Raw genomic sequence first — 14,183 nt, 5'->3', positions numbered from 1 at the left:
AACACCAAAAATAGAATCTATTTCTGCGTACATCCCGTTCCAATCTCATCGAGTAAAAATCATGTTCTTTAAATTGAGGAACAACAGATTGAGGCGAAAAATGAAACTGAAACCGGCATACAGGAGGCAAGTTCTTCTTTAGTGACTATAGCAGATCCTTCCGGCCAGGAACCTCATCAATCTGATGGTTCCAATGGACATGCGGCACCCCATAGCAACTCAGAGGGCTCCCCTAATTGTATTCTGAGATCCGGCAGTTCAGATTCTGGTTCCCCTAATAAAAATGTTTCCCTCACTCGTATCAGGACATCCAGCGGCATATCACAGGGCGTATTCCCATAAATAGGAGAAGCGTGTCTTATCATTGTGTCCCAGAAGATTGCAGCGATGATGAGGTAATTACGACTCATCTAAAATAGAGTTATGAGTTGTACCATAGTGAGGTTATTAGATTGACTTCCACCATTCTGTGCTTATGTCAATATGAATGGTTTCTTTTTTCAATTTTTTTCAGCAGGATGAGCAGCTGTTTCATTTTACACAATCAGACACTGATGATGAAACGGAAATCATCAACGGGGCAGGTATCTTGACTGATATTTCGAGTGAAAATTCAGTTCGAGGAATAACGATCAATATCGACCGAAGCGGAGATAATGATCAGGTTTGACTTGATTGCTTAATTGCAACATTCAAAACCATACGATATTTCAATAATGTTGCAATAAGGATTTCATAATTTCAGATATTAGAGGGCGGTTCTGGCTCAGAAAAATTTAATTTTGATGAAACGTTGTGTTCCTGCACTGATACAACTATTGGAGAAACTCTTCTAATGATCATGTCTATTGGTCTTAGACACACACTACCATGGACAGCTTTAGTTGACATTTGCCAAGCCATCAATGTTCTTTACAATCGACGAATTATCCCTGATACGAAGTATGTGCTTCAAAAGTTTTTCCCATCCCATATTGACAAAGCTACATATCATTTGTATTGTCAAGAGTGTCGGGAATACTTAGGTGAACGTAGACCTGATATCCAAGAAATTGAGTGCGTCTGTGGATATAAATTAATCGTTAACAAAATCGACTCCTATTTTATTGAATTTGATATGGCGGAACAATTAAGGACCCTTTTTAAAAATAATTCGCTTGCAGAAAGTTTAAAATCTCGTTTTAATAGAGAGGAAGCTGATGACAATACCTTACGAGATATCTTTGACGGCGTCACGTATAAAAAATATGTTTCTTCTGGACTTTTAGGTGATTGGAGGAATATTTCATGTACGTTTAATACGGATGGGTGCAAACACGCAAAATCTTCCAAATTAGCTGTGTGGCCGATCTATTTTAGAATCAATGAACTTCCAGAGAACATGAGAGGTAAACATATTCTCATGGCTGGAATTTATTCGTAAAGCCGTTCCTTGACCAATGTAACAGTTTAACGTCGAAGGGATTCAATTGGGTACTGAATGGAGAAAAAATAACAAGTAAAGTATTTTTCAATTGTTGCTCTGTGGATTCGCCAGCTCGATGCGCCATGCTTTGCATGAAATCATTTACAGGATACTTCGGCTGTACACTGTGTTATCATCCAGCAAGGCTAGTGATGAATACTCGAAAGTATCCTATATTAGATTCGGTTCCCCATCCTAAAAACACTGAAAGTATCAAAAAAGAAATGATAGAATCGCTAACGAGATCGAATGAGGATGAAAAGAGAGGGGTCTTAAAACCATCAGTTCTGATGAATATTAAGAATTTTGATCTAGTTGCTGGCATGCCACCCGATTACATGCATTCTTGTCTACTTGGCGTCACTCGGCAATTCACTGAGATGATCTTAACTGGTACAAAGGGAAAATATTATGTAGGTAGTCCAGCAAAAATGTCTCTGATAAATGAACGATTACTGAATATCAAGCCACCAAGCGTAATCCATAGGAAACCAAGGTCTCTAAAGGAATTTAAATTGTGGAAAGCCACAGAATGGCGCTCTTGGCTCTTATTTTATTCTCTGCCTTGCCTTGAAGGTATACTTCCTCATAAATATATTAAACACTGGAGTTTGCTCCTTAGCGTAATGGAAATTTTGTTGAAAGCTGCCATCACACGTAATGAACTCCAGGACGCATGTGAAGTGTTGGTCAAATTCGTTGAAAAGTATAAAAAATGATATGGAGTGTACGAAACGAAATATAATATTCATCTACTCCTTCATTTGTCTCATTCTGTGCAAAACTGGGGACCATTATGGACGCAGAATACCTTTGATTTTGAAAACCAAAATAGAATTCTATTGCAATTCAAACATAGTTCTAGAAGGATTGCCACTCAAATTGCTAATAGGATACTATCATTCCAAAATCTCAATGTATTTTCAGAATCAGTTCATGTGAGCCTTCGAGTACAATCATTCTGTCAGAGTCTCCACAAAAAACAGTTGCGATAGTATTGCAGACTTGATGATCACGTTGTGGTGGGAAACAGAAAGAGCTACATTCTAACTGATGAGGAGAAAAAATGTCTTAACATGCCTATAAAAAGTTGTGACTCTTTTTCTCGTATGATTGTGAATCGAATTCGGTACTCCACCAAAGCATATTGTGATCAATATTGTACAAAAATAGATGATTCTGTGGTTTTATTACATAACAATCAAATAGGTATGATATCTAGAATTTTACAAGTGCAGGCAGATAATAAGGACGTGAACACTATTATTCTACTCTCTCAGATGAAACTCAAAGAAAATTCTCCATCACTTGGTCAGGTTAGTCATATAAATCAATGCGAATTGACGGATCGATTGATTGCTTGTGCCCCAAAGGATTTGAATCATCCATGTGTTTCAATTCCTACAGAAAAGGCACACTATGTTGCAACCATACCACGTGGAGCTTTGATGGATTCATAGAAAAGTGATAACAATGTACTCACTTTCTCATTCTCAATACAACAATAAACTGTTCAATAAATTACGGTGTGTTTTTTCCTGTAAAAACCTTATTTCTGTCGACGCTTATTAACAAACGGTTCATTAGGAGTTTTCCTTTTAACCATCTAATTTCTCGGCATTGATGGAGACAATAGTGTTCCATATACTCGGTATTCCATGAGAGACCCAGTAGACGAATTTGTCAATATATCCGATTATGACATTATTTGACATATTCTGACATTTTCTGAGAATGTCCCCAGCCGGGATGTCTCTCAAAAAATGCCATGACATGACAAAATATGACATATCATCCCTGACAGAATTTGTCAAAAGATGACATAATACACCCGATTATGACATTATTTGAGATATTCTGACAGTTTCTTAGAATGTTCCTAACCGGGATGTTCGTCAGAAAATGTAGTAATGCAACAGAATATGTCATATTATCTCTGACTGAATCTTTGAAAATATGACATAACATGTCTGATTATAACGTTATTTAATATATTCTGACAGTTTCTGAGGATGTTCCTAACCGGGATGTTTGTCAGAAAATGTAGTAATGCAACAGAATATGTCATATTATCTCTGACAGAATCCTTCAAAATATGACATAACATGTCTGATTATAACATTATTTAATATATTCTGACAGTTTCTGAGAATGTTCCTAACCGGGATGTTTGTCAGAAAATGTAGTAATGCAACAGAATATGACATATCATCTCTGACAGAATCTTTTAAAATATAACATGATATGTCAAATTATGACATTAATTGACGTATTCTGATATCTTATGAGAATATTTTCCTGCCCGGCTTTTTGTCGGAAAATGTCATGATATGACATATTATGACACGTTACTTCTCACAAAATCTGTAAAAATATGACATAATATGTCTGGTTATGACACTATTTGACATATTCTGCCATTTTCTGACATTTTTATCAACTTGACATAATATGAGATTTGTCCGACGAAATATGATCACACAAAATTTGTCATTTTATATCACATTCTCTCATTTTATGACAAAAATTGGGAAATTTCTCATTTTATGACAATTTTTGACATTTTCTGTCCAATTTTATCAAAATCTGTCGACCAATTTCCACGAGGGTTCTCGTGAGATTCTCGCCGAGAACCAGTAACTATTAAAAATACGACGTTACAGTACGTATACTCAGATATATGCGAGACCTATATTCCAAGCGATGTGGATATCCCACTAATGGATATTGTACCATTGGACATTGATAATTATAAAGACGGACAATTACAAATACGGATTATATACATCCGTATGTAATACGGATGAAAGTGAAGGTATTTTCGCCGCATATTTATATGCGGTTACTACGTACGCAATTTCAAACGATCGAGATAGATAGAAGGCATAAGTGTGGAGCACCCACACCATTTGAACACGAAACGTTAACTGTAACGCTTTATTTCAAGCTGACCGAATAAAACTGGATTATGAATACCTACATTATCGACGCGATAACTCAATCTGGAGGAGGATACAGCACAGGTGTACATAGAGGTATAAACCGTGTATGCATAGGTAGTGCTAATCGAAAAGAGCATGGTATTAGTTTCCTAGGCGGTTTGCTCGTTGTAAGGAATTGTAAGGAGAGTAAAGTTATAAGGAGAGTATACCAATGGCCTGCAGTAATTCGAATTCGTCTGTAATTATTCAATACGAGGGCTTCGTCGGGATCCATGGTACCTTCGTACCGAAAGAAGTGGCAGTGACCTCAACATCGTCCGATATGATAGGCCATTGGGTCATTTACCCTGAATACCAGTATTCGGCGATTCCACCTAATATTCAGAGAATGAATAATCAGCTCGCAATCACACGTCACGGTATTTTTTTTTTAACTTGGTTTTTATTTATATAACACATCTCTATTTACAGTTGTCATTCTAAAAACTAGTCTTAAAAAAATTATGTAAACGATTGTATTGGTTTTTTAACTTTGGCCGTGTAAGGCTCTCGTGTTAATACGATATTTTAATATGTTATTATTATTTTTATTTCGAGACAGTATTTGTATATATGACAATAATTTTTACATTTTCGATATATTAAACCTTGTATGCCCCAAAAAATAGGAGAGTTGAATAAAAGTTTTTACTTTTATTTTGGACTTTTGTGTAAAAAAGGGCTTCTCTTTATTTATCCAAGGTGTTGAGGGGGGAAAGGGAAAGGAAGGGTGATGAAGGGAAGAGGGGAGGGGAAGAGGGAAGGTGGAGTGTTGCTATTTTCATCACTTAAGTATTATGGTGGAGGATGAATTCCAGCGAAATAGGGGTATATGCCCTAGTTTCGTCAGGGTGGCACTGATTTTAATCAATAGTATTACTCATTTGTTAATTTCCAAGGAGGGCGAAATCTGTGTTTACGCCTTCTTTTTTGCCTATTGTTGTTTATTATTAAATGTGAATTCTTGAATATTTTTTCTCTATTCTTGATTTCAGTAAAATACTTGGAGTCAGGTGTATACCACCAATACTCGTTATTGATTCTATAAAAATCATTTTTATCAGTTTCAGGGATGTCCCTGGAATAAGTGAACTTCTGATTTTCAAAATTATCGACCGGGATACGTTTATTTTTTTTATGTCGTTGCAAATGAAATAAGACGGGCCTGTTCATTGCATCCTGGAATGTGGGGTGAAATATTGGGGTTTAATGTTTCCGCATCTCGCTCGTCCCACAGCTTCATTGCAAGGAACCTCAGATAGGGAATTAATGGTGGGATTACCTATTTTTTTTAAGTTATTGTAATAATTTCTAGATAGTTTAAGGATGAAATTATTAATGCGTGGGATTTCAGCTTGATTATATAATATTTTATTACTGACGTAGTGATAATAATCGGTATGTTCTGAACGGAAAAGTGATAGGGCAGATCGGAGACAACTTCTCTCAAAGGATCTGAGGTTCTCCATTTGGGCACAGTTCCGATTACTTTGGCGCCACAGTCTGATGGTGGTTTCCCGTAGTATTTTGTCTCGCGAGTTCGAGAAAAATAATGAAAAAATTCCCTCTACACTGTATTTCGAGATATAGAGGGAAAAAGGGGCAAAATGGACCTCTTTTTTTTGAAAAATATTGTTTATATTTTATATATCACTAAATAAATCTAAATCTATAATATCATCTTATATGAAAATTTCTAGCCTTTTTGTGGTCGTTAGATACTATTCCACATAAATGTTCAAGGGTTGGACTTTTTTGTGGTTAACAATATTTATTGTTATAAAAGTCAGAACAATATAACAAACAACTTAAATGATATAAAAGGATTTATGAGAACGATATGCTACAGCTGTCGTCAGTCAGCGAGGCTGCGAGGCATAAGCTTCTGTTTTCTCTCTCGAGGGATCGTGCGAGGTCGCTCAGTGGGTTGGACGATTTCCTGACTGGATGTGGCTCGGTCGGTAAGGTGACTCTTGTGGTTCAAGTCTAAACTAGACGACGGAGTGGCCACAAGTACTCCCCTCCGAGTATCTTGATAAGGAGGAAGGCTGAAAGATACGGTCTTATTAGTTTTGCGAGAGTATGTTTTTACCGGTTTATCCATTGTAGATTGCCACTCTTCAGGACGGATAGGTTGAAGAGAATTTTCAACTCCTGGTGATTCTGGAGTGGTTACATCCTCTTTGACGATATATGCAGGTTTCAGTCTCTCAATAGAGATGGTCTTCTCTTGCCCCTCGACATCCAGTTTGTATGTCCTGTCGTCAATGCGCTGGATGATTCGGTATGGTCCAACGTAAGGAGGTTCCAACGGTGCCTTTACGTGATCACACCGAATAAAGACGTGTGAGCATGTATGCAGGTCTTTCAGTAAGAACATCCTGGTTTTGGAGTGGTGAGAAGTCGGTGTCGGGCGGAGTCCACGCATGTATTGCCTGTGATGTTCTAGAAAGATTTGTGGGTTGGCAGGTGCATCTTGATGGATGAAAAATTCACCTGGAACTCTCAAACCGGTACCAAAAAGGAGATCTGCTGGTGTTGCTTGAAGATCTTCCTTGAAGCACGTCCTGAGACCGAGTAAGACCGTGGATAAAATTTCAGGCCAAGGTTTGGCTGAGCACATGAGGGCTGCCTTTAAGGTTCTGTGCCAACGTTCTATCATTCCGTTTGATGCGGGATGATATGGCGTTGTTCTGACCTTCTTTGCTCCTATGAAGTTGGTGAGAGCTCGAAATAAAGCTGACTCAAATTGAGCACCTTGATCTGTGGTAATGGTCAACGGTGTTCCAAATTGAGATATCCAATGATCAAAAAGTGCAGTGACTACGGTGTTTGCTGTCATGTCACGTAGTGGTACTGCGACTGGCCACCTGGAAAATCGGTCAATTATTGTTAAACAATAGCGAAAACCTTTCACCTCTGGAAGAACAATGAGATCCAGGTGGATGTGGTTGAACCGATTGTCAGGAATACTGATCTCTTTAGGTGGTAGTCGATTGTGACGATGGATTTTTGATCGTTGGCATGCCAAGCATTCTCTGGCCCATTTGATGACATCTCGTTTCATTCCCGGCTAAACGTACTTCTGTCTGATGTGGTGTGAAGTCGTTTTCCCGTTTGGGTGTGCTAGGCCATGGACACTGTCGAAGGCTTGTCTTCGAAGTGTAGCTGGAGTATACGGTCGGATAATCCCTGTAGAAATGTCACAGTAGATGCTGGCATCTGGTTGCACCATGAGTTTCTGGAGCTTGAGTGATGAATTGCTGTTGATCAGATCAGGCGATTCATCATCAAGCTCTTGTTCATGGTGGATGGTCTGAGGATCCAATGTCGTTGGCATGTTGATGGAATCGATTGCGTTGATCCTCGACAGTGCATCGGCAACAACGTTGTCTCTACCTTTAACATAAACAATGTCAGTTGAAAATTGAGAAATAAAATCGAGCTGTCTCAATTGACGGTCTGATGCCTTCTCTAATTTTTGCTGAAATGCATAAGTCAGTGGCTTATGATCTGTTTTAATCACAAACTGACGACACTCAAGAAGATGTTTGAAGTGTTTGATAGCAGAAAAAAATCCCAGGAGTTCACGATCATACGTGGAATACCTGGTTTCTCTATCGCTCAATTTTCTTGAGAAGAAACCAACTGGTTGTATCATGTCACCCTTTATTTGCTCAAGGACTGCACCGAGGGCTGTTGTTGAGGCATCAGTGGTCAGCACGAGTGGTGCTGTCGGAGACAAGTAAGCCATGAATGCGATGGAGCTAAGCTTCTGCTTACAAGTCTGAAATGCCTTTTCACCTTCGCTGGTCCAGATGATCTTGGTCTTGTTGCTTTTCTTATGGGGATTCTTCAAATATTTGTTGAAAGGCATCTGGTGGGTTGCTGCATCAGGAAAAACGCAACGATAGTAATTTATCATTCCCAGGAACCGTTGAAGTTCTACAACTGTTTCGGGTCTGGGAAAATTAATAATGTTGTCTATGCGTTCCGTTGATGGTCGATAACCATTGGCACTGAGGTGGTAGCCGAGGAAAGTGACTTCTGATTGTCCAAGTACACTTTTATCGACCTGTGCTTGCAATCTTCCAAAAACTATTCCAAGATGCTCATGATGCTCCTCAGTTGATGTGGACATGATGAGTATGTCATCAATGTACACAAAAACGAAGTTGAGATCCCGGAAAACTGAGTCGATGAATCTTTGGAAAGTTTGCGTGGCGTTTTTTAATCCAAAAGGCATCACCAGATACTCGAAAAGTCCCCAGGGTGTAGTAATGGCAGTTTTTTTGATGTCATCAGCGTGCATGGGTATCTGGTGGTAAGCACGAACCAGATCCAGTGTAGAAAATATGGTCTTGCCGTGCAGCAGTGGAAAAAGGTCCTGAATTAGTGGTGGTGGATATTTATCAGGTATCGTAATTGAGTTTAACTTACGATAATCCCCGCAGAGTCGCCAGCCATTTGATTTTTTGCGTGTTAGATCAATTGGGCTGGCCCAAGGGCTGCTTGATAGTTGACAAATTCCCCATTCCAGCATGATGTTGATCTCGTGCTTTGCCGCTGTAGCTTTTTCCCCAGCTAATTTTCGAGGACGCTCGACGACTAGAGGACTCGTAGTGATAATTCGATGGACAGACGAGGACTTCAGTGGAGTTGGTATACTTGATGGTTTGGTAATGATGATGAATTCTTGCAGCAACTTAAGGTACGATTGATTGGAACTAAGAGTCGATAACCCATAGAGTGACGTCCTGTTCACTTCACCTTTTGATGTGAGTGAAGTGGTGGAGTCAATGATCTGCCGATTGTGAAGATCCACAAGCAGTGAGTAGTGGGCCAAAAAATCCGCTCCTAGGATTGCTGACTGCACATCAGCGAGGAGGAACGTCCATGTAAATTTTTTTCGAAGATTGAGGTCCAATGTGAGTCCATGAGTGCCGTATGTATTGATCACTGAAGAATTGGCTGCGAACAATTTAAAAACGTCTAGCTTAGGGTTACTAGAGAAAAATTGAACTGGTAATACTGATACCACTGAACCAGAGTCAATGAAAAATTTCTGTCGACTAATTTTGTCGATCAGATGCAGTCTGAACTCCGTCGAGATATTGATAGGATTGCTGTCGCCAACTAAACTTATTGACGACAGCTTGACTAGTTTCCCTTCTCAGTCGTCGAGTAGAATGAACAGGGTTTGGAGCAACGTTGAGCTTTATTCCCAAATCTCAAATGGTAAAAGCACAATTGAGAGGTATTCGCTGATGAAGAATTCCGAGGAGAAATTCCCAATGACCTTGAACGAGAACGATGGCGTGAATTGCTGAATTTGTTGACCATCGTGGCGAGCTCACTGACTCCTTGCAATAATGCGCCAAATTTATCGCTTAGTTTCTGCAATTTATCACCCAGGCTCGATGTGGAGTGATTTGTGTGAGTCATTGCCATTACCGTTGGCGAAGAAGAAATGTCATGAATTTTATCAGCCAATTCAGCCATTTTCTCTAGCTCCGAGGTCTCTGTTGCTGATAGAATGCTACGCAGCGTGATGGGCAGATGATTCATCCATAAAGGACGCATCATCTCGTCAGTGACGCATCCAGCCGCGAGTGTCCTCATTTCCCTCAAAAGGTCTTTTGTTTCCAAGATCCAAACCTGTCAATAATTTGTAGAGTTGTGGCGTACTGACTGGGTAGAGTCAGTCGAGAGAGCCAACACTACAAATTATGTCTCAGAGAGACACGTCTTTGACTTGCGTCCAAAGCGCAGAGAGCGATTTAGAGATCTAACTTCTCAACCCTATAAAGGGGAGAAACAAACAGAGAGCAACCGTCCCTTCGTCCGGGAATAGGAGGAAGAGTCTTGTACCGTGGGATGGCCACTTCTCAATCCTGAGAAAAGAGAGAAAGTCCAGGTAGTACAGAGTGCGTAGGATTGCTAGGAGGTAAGGCTAAAGGAATTAGATAGCTAGCCAGGTAGTTCTGCGCTCAAGGCAAGACCGAGCACGAACTGGTCGAGAGAACTCGCGTAGGCGTTTATATAGCTGCCAGTGCAGAGTGGGAGAAGCGTCGTGTGACGTAGTCCCAAGCGCTCCCCACTCTGGTATTCGCAGTGCCACCGTACGGGAGTACGACCTAGGCCCCGCAGGTAATATAGAAACACTACCGTGGGTAGGGAATGTACCGAAGGCTACAGAGTTTTTTTTCCACAGATTCAGTATGTCTTTTGATAAGTTTTTCCTTTAGATACAAATACTTATCTTGTGCTGGGGGATGTTTGATGATGTCAGAAACCTGTTTGAGGGCCTCCGAGTCAAGTGTAGAAATTACGTAAAAATATTTGCTGTTGTCCGCTGTTATCCTCCTGATATTGAATTGAGCCTCGACTTGTGAAAACCACAAATCTGGATTTGTTTTCCAGAATGGTGGTAATCTGATGGTATCTATTGAAGCCACACCTCCATTGATATTTGTGCTACCCTGTGAGTCTAACGGCAGTGAGCCGGTCTGGGTGGATGTACCTGAGGTGTGTACTCGCTCATCTTATAATTCCTGGATACGTCTTTGGAGTTCCTGTATTTGTTCTTGCTGCTGTTGTTGTAACTCCATACTAGGATGCTGTTGCTCTTGTTCTTGGGATCGTATTGGAGAACGATCGATCGTCATATTGATGAATGAGTGAGCGATAGTAGGTGCTAGATTGCAGGAGTTAGTTTTGGAGCAGCGTGGTCACTTTGTAGATAACGTACCAGAATCCAACCGAATCACGTCGGGGTCACCAATGTGGTCGTTAGATACTATTCCACATAAATGTTCAAGGGTTGGACTTGTTCGTGGTTAACAATATTTATTGTTATAAAAGTCAGAACAATATAACAAACAACTTAAATGATATAAAAGGATTTATGAGAACGATATGCTACAGCTGTCGTCAGTCAGCGAGGCTGCGAGGCATAAGCTTCTGTTTTGTCTCTCGAGGGATCGTGCGAGGTCGTTCAGTGGGTTGGACGATTTCCTGACTGGATGTGGCTCGGTCGGTAAGGTGACTCTCGTGGTTCAAGTCTAAACTAGACGACGGAGTGGCCACATTTTTATAACCTTTACACCATCTAGCGGATTTTTCACGAATTATATAAATTCGAATGAAATCTTGCCGCCATTGTTTTTCTTCATTCTCCTTTGTTTTTCAAAGCGTGTTAAACAGGCAGCGAAGCAAATTCGAGTTTTTTTGTGATTTTTAAGTGAATTAAAAGTGTTAAAATGTCTAACACATCCTCTCATCCTCAATTGCATCCAAAGCTTGATCATTTTTCTATATTCACCTCATTTGGAGGACTTGTTCAAACAAACAGACTTTACCTCCACGTGGTGCATTCTGGGTAACGCCAAAACAGTTTGAAGATAAAGCCAAAAACTAGCCAAGTTCCCCCCTCACTTTCATACTTTTTTTGTGTTAATAAGCTTGCTGTTTTCAAGGCATAAAAAAAGCGGGGTCCAGGGGCAGAGCCCCCGGTAGGGGGCTGGGGGGGCAACGCCCCCCCAGTCAAGAATAAAAATTGGCTTTATCATTAAAGATAATAATTTGGGAAAAAATCACAGAAGTAATTAACTATGTAATTAAACCAAAACAACAACAACTAGTTCATTTTTAGCAAAAAAATAACAAAATGAGAACATGTAAACATTAATATTTATTGCTTCCTCTGTATAATTATAGTTTATACAGCTGAAATGTATAAATAATAATATTTTCACAACTTGAATTGGAAATTAAAAATGAAAATTTCTACTCAAAATTTTCCACATTTTTTAAATTATTTTGGTTATTGACAAGGCTGAATACCCCTGAAAATTGAGAATAGACAGGGAGAGTTGATAGTCCCTTGTTGCAGGCCTTCAACAATGTTGAATGTGTTGTTGCGAGTTTTGTTGTGGTTAGTAACCTGGAATTTCTTTTTGTGGGTCATATTCCATATCGTATTGATTAGGGGGTTAGGGCATTGATTTTTAAGTAGTATATATATGAGCCCGTCTAACCATACAGAGTCGAAGGCTATTTCTAAATCTAATAGTACCGCGCCTACCATTTTGTTTTCAAATATGTTTTCGTTAATATTCGATAATAGTTTATTGACAGCATGCAAAGTGGAGTGGTTGTTGCGGAAACCGTATTGGTTATTGGGTATAACTTTGTTGAGTTTTTCATAATGTGAAATGGAATTATTGATTATCGCTTCATACACCTTGCTAAGTGCAGGTGTTAAGTTGATAGGACGATAACTGGCAGGTTCGTTTAATGGCTTGCCTTTTTTATAAATTAGGATGACAATGGCCGTTTTCCATTGGTTTGGGAAGTGATAGTTATTAAGTGCGTTATTAAAGATTATAGTTAGACCGGTGATCATTTTTTCAGGTAAATGTCTGAGGACTATCGGGGGGATCTTGTCCGTTCCACTGGAGATTTTATTAGGCAGATATTTTAGTATTAGTTTGACTGTTGTTTTATTAGTGAAGTAATTATCAATATTAGAGTTATCATGGGGATCGTACGCTTTATTAGTAGGTGAGAATGTTGTTACTGTTTTATTAATAGTTGAATCTCTTATGAGGTCGTTATAAAATTTTGTTATTTTTTGATCAATTAAGTTTTTAAGGGGGGTGTTATCATTTAGGTGGTTAGGGGAGTTTACGCGTTGGTAGTGAACCCCCATTACGTTATTTAAATCATTTTCGTTATTAATGATAAAGTGGTTATCTACTATCGGTGGAGTATTAGGGGAACAGTTGGCTTCCCTGAGAAGAGAAACGTTATTGGTATTTATTTTTAGCTCTTTTATTATTTGATGTTTTTTGGGTCTGAATATGTTGTTGACTAAGGGCGTAAATTTATTCGAGTCTTTAAAATTGATTTTTTTGTATATATTAATCCAATGATTTTTTACTGCATTATTAAATTCGTTGTTTAATTTGTTTTTACAAGATTTAAGCAAGTTGTATATATTAAGGGAAAATGGCGACAGTAGCCACGCGGGCGGTGTGTGATTCCGGCGATCACCCAAGCTAAGCATCGCTCAGTTGGGTTAGTACTTGGATGGGTGCCCGCTTACGCACACCCATCGGCGTGTAGACTGCCGCCGTCAGGCGTGCGTCAGGGTGCGGAGAGCTGGTGTGTCCACCGAGTCAGTATGACCGATGAACAGAGCAGAATCCCCGCATTACCGGCCGGCTGCGCTACTGAGGTTTTACATGGTTTCCCTCAGTACACGCCAAATGGGCGCAGTAGAGAAAGTCGGCCCATGCTACCGCAAAAATAATGAGAGGATAGTAGGAGAGGCTAATGAGAGGATAGTAGGAGAGGCTAATGAGAGGAGAGTAGGAGAGGCTAATGAGAGGAGAGTAGGAGAGGCTAATGAGAGGAGAGTAGGAGAGGCTAAAGGCTAAGACGAAGGGACGCCTATCAAACCATGGTAACGATGGTAATAGGAAAAGGAAAAATGTAAAAATAAAAAAATAATAATATATATTAAGGGTGTGTTGCGATCTTTTAAAGGGATCTGTTTTTAGTTCTGAGTTGTAAAGTGTGAGTAATTTAGATTTATCTATACGTAGTTAAAGTATTTTATTATTGGAGTATTTTTTTATTTTTCCCGAGATTGGGATTATGGGAACTATTTTTTCAATTGCTTCATAAATGAAATTGGTGATTTCTGAGATGTAATCATCAATAAGAGTATT

The 14,183-nt window shown here is 39.4% G+C and overlaps 1 long non-coding RNA gene across 1 annotated transcript; it reads left to right on the top strand.

The window, feature by feature from the left end:
* The first annotated feature begins 156 nt into the window (after positions 1-156).
* On the top strand, positions 157-1,379 carry LOC105271651 (uncharacterized). Its single transcript, XR_892664.1, has 3 exons — positions 157-395; positions 515-664; positions 746-1,379. It is a non-coding gene; the product is annotated as an uncharacterized lncRNA (long non-coding RNA).
* The last annotated feature ends 12,804 nt before the right edge of the window (positions 1,380-14,183 follow it).

The sequence above is a fragment of the Fopius arisanus genome, unplaced genomic scaffold (genome assembly GCF_000806365.1).
Source record: "Fopius arisanus strain USDA-PBARC FA_bdor unplaced genomic scaffold, ASM80636v1 scaffold00116, whole genome shotgun sequence".
Lineage (NCBI taxonomy): Eukaryota > Metazoa > Arthropoda > Insecta > Hymenoptera > Braconidae > Fopius > Fopius arisanus.
The sequence above is the reverse complement of the archived record's forward strand: the minus strand, read 5'-3'. Positions and strand labels throughout refer to the sequence as shown.